Raw genomic sequence first — 6,281 nt, forward strand, 5'->3', positions numbered from 1 at the left:
TGTGTGTGTTTGAAAGAGTAGTAGATAGATTATTATCAAGATCGATGTGCCACCCTACTCCTTCGGTGCCGGGTAGTGTGTGTGTGTGTATGTTTGAGAGATAAGCCAGTCGATAGATTAGTATCAAGATCGAGGTGTCACCCTACTCCTTCGGTGTTGGGAAGTGTGGGTGTGTGTGTGTGGGGGGGGGCAGTGACACTCACATATCTCTACTCTTATAAAAAAACAGAGTTGGTGATGATGGTGTTCCTGCCATCCTGCAATATAGGCCATCCGATTTATATCCGACGGATAGGAAGAAAACTATGGCAATTTTGCAAAAAGATACCCACACCTCTCTCCGCATTTGCAAATAAGGCATTCCGTCGTTCATCCTTTTGTCCCACAAGATAAACTTCTCATACAAATGCATCTTGATGTTCCATGCAACGCATGGGCATCTTGCTAGTAGGGAGAAGGAGTTTGTGTGACACATATCTAGCTATATTAAGGGATAGGTAGATAGCATATGTGTGAGAGACATTATTATACTTTGAGACATTAGTGGTTGTGGGTGGGCGGAATTAAAGGGGTGGGCGTGTTAGACATAGAGAGCGTGTGTGTTTCTGTGTGAGAGACTTGTAGGATGGGGTAGAAAGACAAATTTAACCCTGACGGTGGGAGAGAAATACAGGAAGTGCGCGTGTGTGATTCCGATGCCCACAGGGAAATGAGATATGGATGCGTGTGAGAGATATTGCACAATTCATTCACGTATCACTATCTAGCGATCGTGGACGTGCATCACTTGAACATAAGTCAATATCTACTTCATATCATGGCCAAAGGTACAATATCGATTCAACGCTATAAAGATTGGACACTCACATATCACATTTTTTTCTATTTAAATAAACCTTTTCAGTTCTGCATGCCAAAGTTACAGTGATGTTTCTTCAAACAACCAATGTAGCTATCATGTACATGCACCATTGTTACTCTTGCATTCAAATTCATTAGTCTTGGATGATTTAAGTTTCTATTTTGAAGTAATTTATGTAATATTCATATATGAATTCAACGGGTACGCAATTTATGAAATGGAGGCTATGTAATAATATAAGGTAACACTTTTAAGTAGCTGACTACAATATCCATTTCTTTTTGTGCGCCTCTACACTAACACGTCAATGCATTATGTTTAAAGTAAATAACCAATGGCACTAAATTATCTATTTACACGAGAAATACATAGGCTGGGCGTTTGATCCCTTTTTTTGTGAACGCGCCACTACACCCGTACGATTGGCTGCGCATGTGTGAACGTCCAAGTTATCGGCGCATCATCCCGAGTTATTGTCTTTTTTTCTGGTGTGGACTTCACACCAGTTATTAACTGCTGACGCGTGCCCCGTGTACACAGTCTAGCATGACCTTCCCGCTAGCACGGTCCAAAATTAGTTGAAACCGGATACGAACGATCCCGCGGGCGGCAAAATCTCCCGCGTTCTTCTAAAATTTCCGCCACCTTAATTTTTAGCATGCGAAATCCCCCTTTTGTCCTTGGTGCACGGAGACCAACAGTTACAATACCGCCCTCATCTACATGATAGGTCGGGGCTGCTTTGGTAACTTCCGGTTCCCCCCATTACACGGCACCCCCATTTCCTCTCCCCCTCCCGCAAAAATGACTAACTCCACAACACCAGGGCATCTTATATCACGCCGTCCGTACTTCATCGCCCTTTCTCCCCTCCCCTCTCGAAACCCTAGACTGCTCATCCACCGGCGTACCATAGCCCATTCACTGCCAGCGGCGTCCACCTCACCGGATCTGCTTCTACAGCCGCATCTACCCCTCCCACCTCCCCTAGAAACAAGTAGACTGCTCATCCAGCACTGTACCACAGCCCATTCAGAGACAGCCTTGTCCACGGTGCCGGATCTGCTTCGCCGGTACTCTCGTCAACCGTCGCGCATCTGCAGCGGCTCATTTGTACTCCCCATCGGAGATGCTTCGTCCACACCCCCCGGAGCCGCCCCACCGACGCCCCCGTTGACGGCCTCTAATCCTCTTTGCCGACACCTTCCTCAACCCTACCGGAGCCGCTTCGCCGGCACCTTCCTCAACCCTACCGGAGCTGCTTCGCCGACACCATCATCAACCCTACCGGAGTAGCTTCACCTATACCATTCTCAACCCTACCTGGGCCGCTTTGCCAACTCACAAGTCCACGGCCTTAGATCCGCTTCCTCGCACCCTCATCCAACCCACCGGAGCAGCTTTTGACGCCACGTCCACGGCCACAGATCCGCATCATCGACACCACCCTTAACCCAACCACCGGAGCAGCTTCTGACGCCCCGTCCACGATCGCAGATCCGCGTCATCAACACCATCCTTAACCCAACCACCGAAGCAGCTTCTGATGCCCCGTCCACGGCCGCAGATCCGCATCGCCGACACCATCCTTAACCCAACCACTAGAGTAGCTTCACCTACGCCCTCGTCCACGGCCACAGATCTGCTTCGCCCACACTGTAGTCCACCCTACCGGAGCCGCTCCACAAACACCCTACTCGACGGTTCTAGATCTCCTCACCGGACCCCGACAGTCAGCATAGCGTCATCGCCCTTGACGTTTCTAACCTGATTCCCACCGTCTGGAGAGATGCCAAGCACCCACCACGGCCTAGGTACTTCAAATATACTAACCGACCGTTGTTACCTATTATGCAGCTGGCAAAAACTACAAGGACGATGTTTCTTCTGGATCTAACAGCTTGGCCAACCAAGATCCTGGACTTAGGCATTGCTATGATCTTGTAAGCGCGTCTCTCTCTCTTGTATTGTTCTGTGCCTGCCAGCGTGCTTTGCTAGGATTTTCGACCAGTAATCCCTTTGTGCAGACAATGATTTCTACTACTGGCTGCTAAATTAGATATGTAGATGTCATACATGATACTACCTCGTACCTCCGTTCCTAAATATAAGTATTTCTAGAGATTCCACTATAGGCTACATACGGAGCAAAATGAGTGAACTACACTCGAAATGCATCTATATACATCTGTATGTGGTCCATACTGGAATCCCTACAAAGACATATATTTAGGAACAGGGGAAGTACATTACACAAAATCGTAGGTGGCATGTAGGAATTCCAGTGCACTACATTAGGCTCCCTTAGAGTGCCTGCTAGTCCAGCATACAGAGTCATGGCTAGTTTATGGTACGCACACAATCATTAATTGGTGGTTTATATATGCGCAAGGGATATGCAATGTAGTATCATGTAGAGATGTCTGAAATTAGCCGTGTCAACTTGCAGATAGGGTTACACAATGAAAAAGTACAAGATGTATGTGGCAATTTTATGGAACATCGCAAAAAAAGGAGAGGCAGCGGTGAGCCTATACAGTGTGTTATGGTACGTCACTCCTCCATTGCAATCATCGTGACATGTTATTTGTATGCCAGTTCTATTAGCCAAGTTTCTTAGGGACAATTATTACGAGTTATCCTAAGAAAATAAGCACCCGTGAATATAAGCTCCATGTAATAAGCCAACCAGTTCTTTTCATTGCGTTTTCAGCTTATCTTTGGTATGATCAGTGGAAAGTCTAGATTGCATTATATTTTTTCCATTTTGCTGCCCATATGGAAATTAATTTGACTTACAAACATCACAAATTGAACCCAGTGCAGTAATTAATATGATGGGAAAATAGACCATCACTATTTGCTCAAAATGCAAATACACAGATACCATCTACTTGGCACAATCTACTTTGGTCAATGTTTTCCATAGAGATCCCATTGCCTAATTTAAATGAAGAATGCATGACCCACATTTAAATGAAGAACAATTATTTATTGAAATTCGATGGTCCAAGTGGCTGGTTATTATCATATAGCAGCACCACCTGAAAGCATCATATAGTAGCAGCAGCAGCTCATAGCAACTCATCATACAACAGCAGCAGTCTGCAATTCATCATATACCAGCAGCAGCTCATAGCAATTCTTCATATAGCAGCAGCAGGAGCAGCTCATAGCAATTCATCATATAGCAGCAGCAGGAGCAACTCATAGCAATTCATCATATAGCAGCAGCAGGAGCAGCTTATAGCAACTCATCATATAGCTGCAGCAGCAGCTCATAGCAATTCATCATATAGCAGCAGCAGCTCATAGCAACTCATCATACAGCAGCAATAGTTCATAGCAATTCATCATATAGCAGCAACAGGAGAAGCTGATAGCAATGCATCATATAGCAGCAGCAGAAGCAGCTCATAGCAATTCATCATATAGTGGATCAGAATGAAAATTTGGCAAAAAATCAGAGGAGATCCTCACCTTGTTGGATGAGCTCATCCTTCAGCAGCACCTCAAGGCCATGGCCTGGGAGGAGGGGAGGGGGAATAACGTGCCTTCTGCCACAGTGTGGCATCAGCCGTAGTTGTGCAGCGCCCGCCGGAGTAGTGCGTTGGACGAACCACAATGGAGCAGCTGCTGGAGACCATGAGAATGAGGGGCGGCGCCAGAGGGAGGAGCAGCCAGGGAGATTTGCCCCTACCCGCCGACCATGTAGCCTAGCTGGACATAGCATCGTCGAGGACTAGGCCAGATGGGACCAGTGGCGACGGCTCACTGGAGAAACCCTAGTGCTACAGGCAGGGGATCAAGGTAGAGGGAAAGGGGAGAGGAGATGCAAGCGGGCAAGCAATGAATGATTCGTGTTTGTTTTTACTTGAGGGTCAGGTGTGACACGGGCGTCAGTAGTTGCATTTTGAGTGTAATATAGGCAGACAACAGAGTCATTTCACTATTCCCCTTTCCTTCAATTTTTAGTGAGGTTCTACATGAAACACCCCCTCCAAAGTGAAATTAGTTAATCCCAAGCACATAACTCAAAAATGACTTCTTTACATCTTTTATGGCTTATTTTGACAATATGCCCTGAAAAGGCGGAATCGAACTGGCCCTTAACCTGCAATTCAATTGTGCGTGCAATGATGAATCACTCCTACCTGCTATATGTACATTTAGGCATCATCATACATGGCACAACCTAATGCATGTGCATTCCATTGTAGAATCTAGAATATGCAATGTTTATGTTAGTTCATACGTTGCACATGATGTTTAAATGCCCCTTAAATCTGGTCAGTCAAGTGATGGTCTTTAAGCCTCCTTCTTTGCTTCTTTTCTTGATATGTAAGATTTGCTCACACATCTGTTCAATTGCTTTTTTGTATCAGCCAGCCATACTAGGACTGTTTGGTTTGATTACTTGTTGTTCTTGACCTAACACTCTAATAGAGCTTGTCAATGATTTAAACACTAAGGGCTGCTGCAGTGGGGCCTTGTCTAACTCATAGGTGACATAAAGGTTTGGCTGTACACTACAGTAGGCTCTCCAAGAGTACCTGGAGATCCAGTTCGAAGGTATGCCTAGTTTTTACATAGTGCAGACATAGTAAATGCTCATTTCATTGTGTGCAAGTGCAAGAGATGCGGCATGTTTCATTATGTGGTGTTGTTTTGTTATAATCTCATCCTTTTGTGTTCACAGACCGGAAAGTATGCATATTTATCTTCCAAGGAGATGAGTAACTAGTTTGTGTCACCTTGCAGAGGGGGTGCAATGAAGATAAGATTGAGGATTTCCAACTACAAGATGTTAGGAAGGAGCCTTGCAAGAGAAGTAGGAGCTGCACTGAGCCTCTTCAACCTGCTCAGGTAAGTCACTGTATGCAACTCAACAATTCAATTCCTTGTTTTTTCAGGCATAATTAATTTGCTCTTTTCAATTGCTTTATTTGTCCTCAGTTAATGAGATGCCCAAATATTCATGCCTAATGTTCGGTACTTGTATAACTATTAGTTGACATAATTAAAGGCCTTACCATTTAATTACTCTGCCGAAGTGTGCCTGAAGCTTTGAAGTCTATTAACCAACTATTATTGCATGAGGCTCACAATCTAGTTTATACCACGCTAATGATTGCATAGTTTTGCCTGCTGTAGTATGTTTGTATGAAACCCTCTGCTGTTCATTATGCTCCCTAAGACTTTAATTGAGATACAGAATGGCCAACTACTTGCTTATACGCAACCTGTTGTCTAAATTTGTAACTTGTCTGTGTTTTCGATTGGGCCCCAACATCATGCTCCTCTGGTGAACTAAGAGGGATTTCTATATGCAGGCTGCACAGACTATCTTTCTTATAATTTTTCGAATATCACCTGCTTATGCTTCATGACGTGTAACATTTTTTTTGAAAGTGACGTG

Source organism: Triticum dicoccoides, chromosome 7B (genome assembly GCF_002162155.2).
Source record: "Triticum dicoccoides isolate Atlit2015 ecotype Zavitan chromosome 7B, WEW_v2.0, whole genome shotgun sequence".
NCBI classification, from domain to species: domain Eukaryota; kingdom Viridiplantae; phylum Streptophyta; class Magnoliopsida; order Poales; family Poaceae; genus Triticum; species Triticum dicoccoides.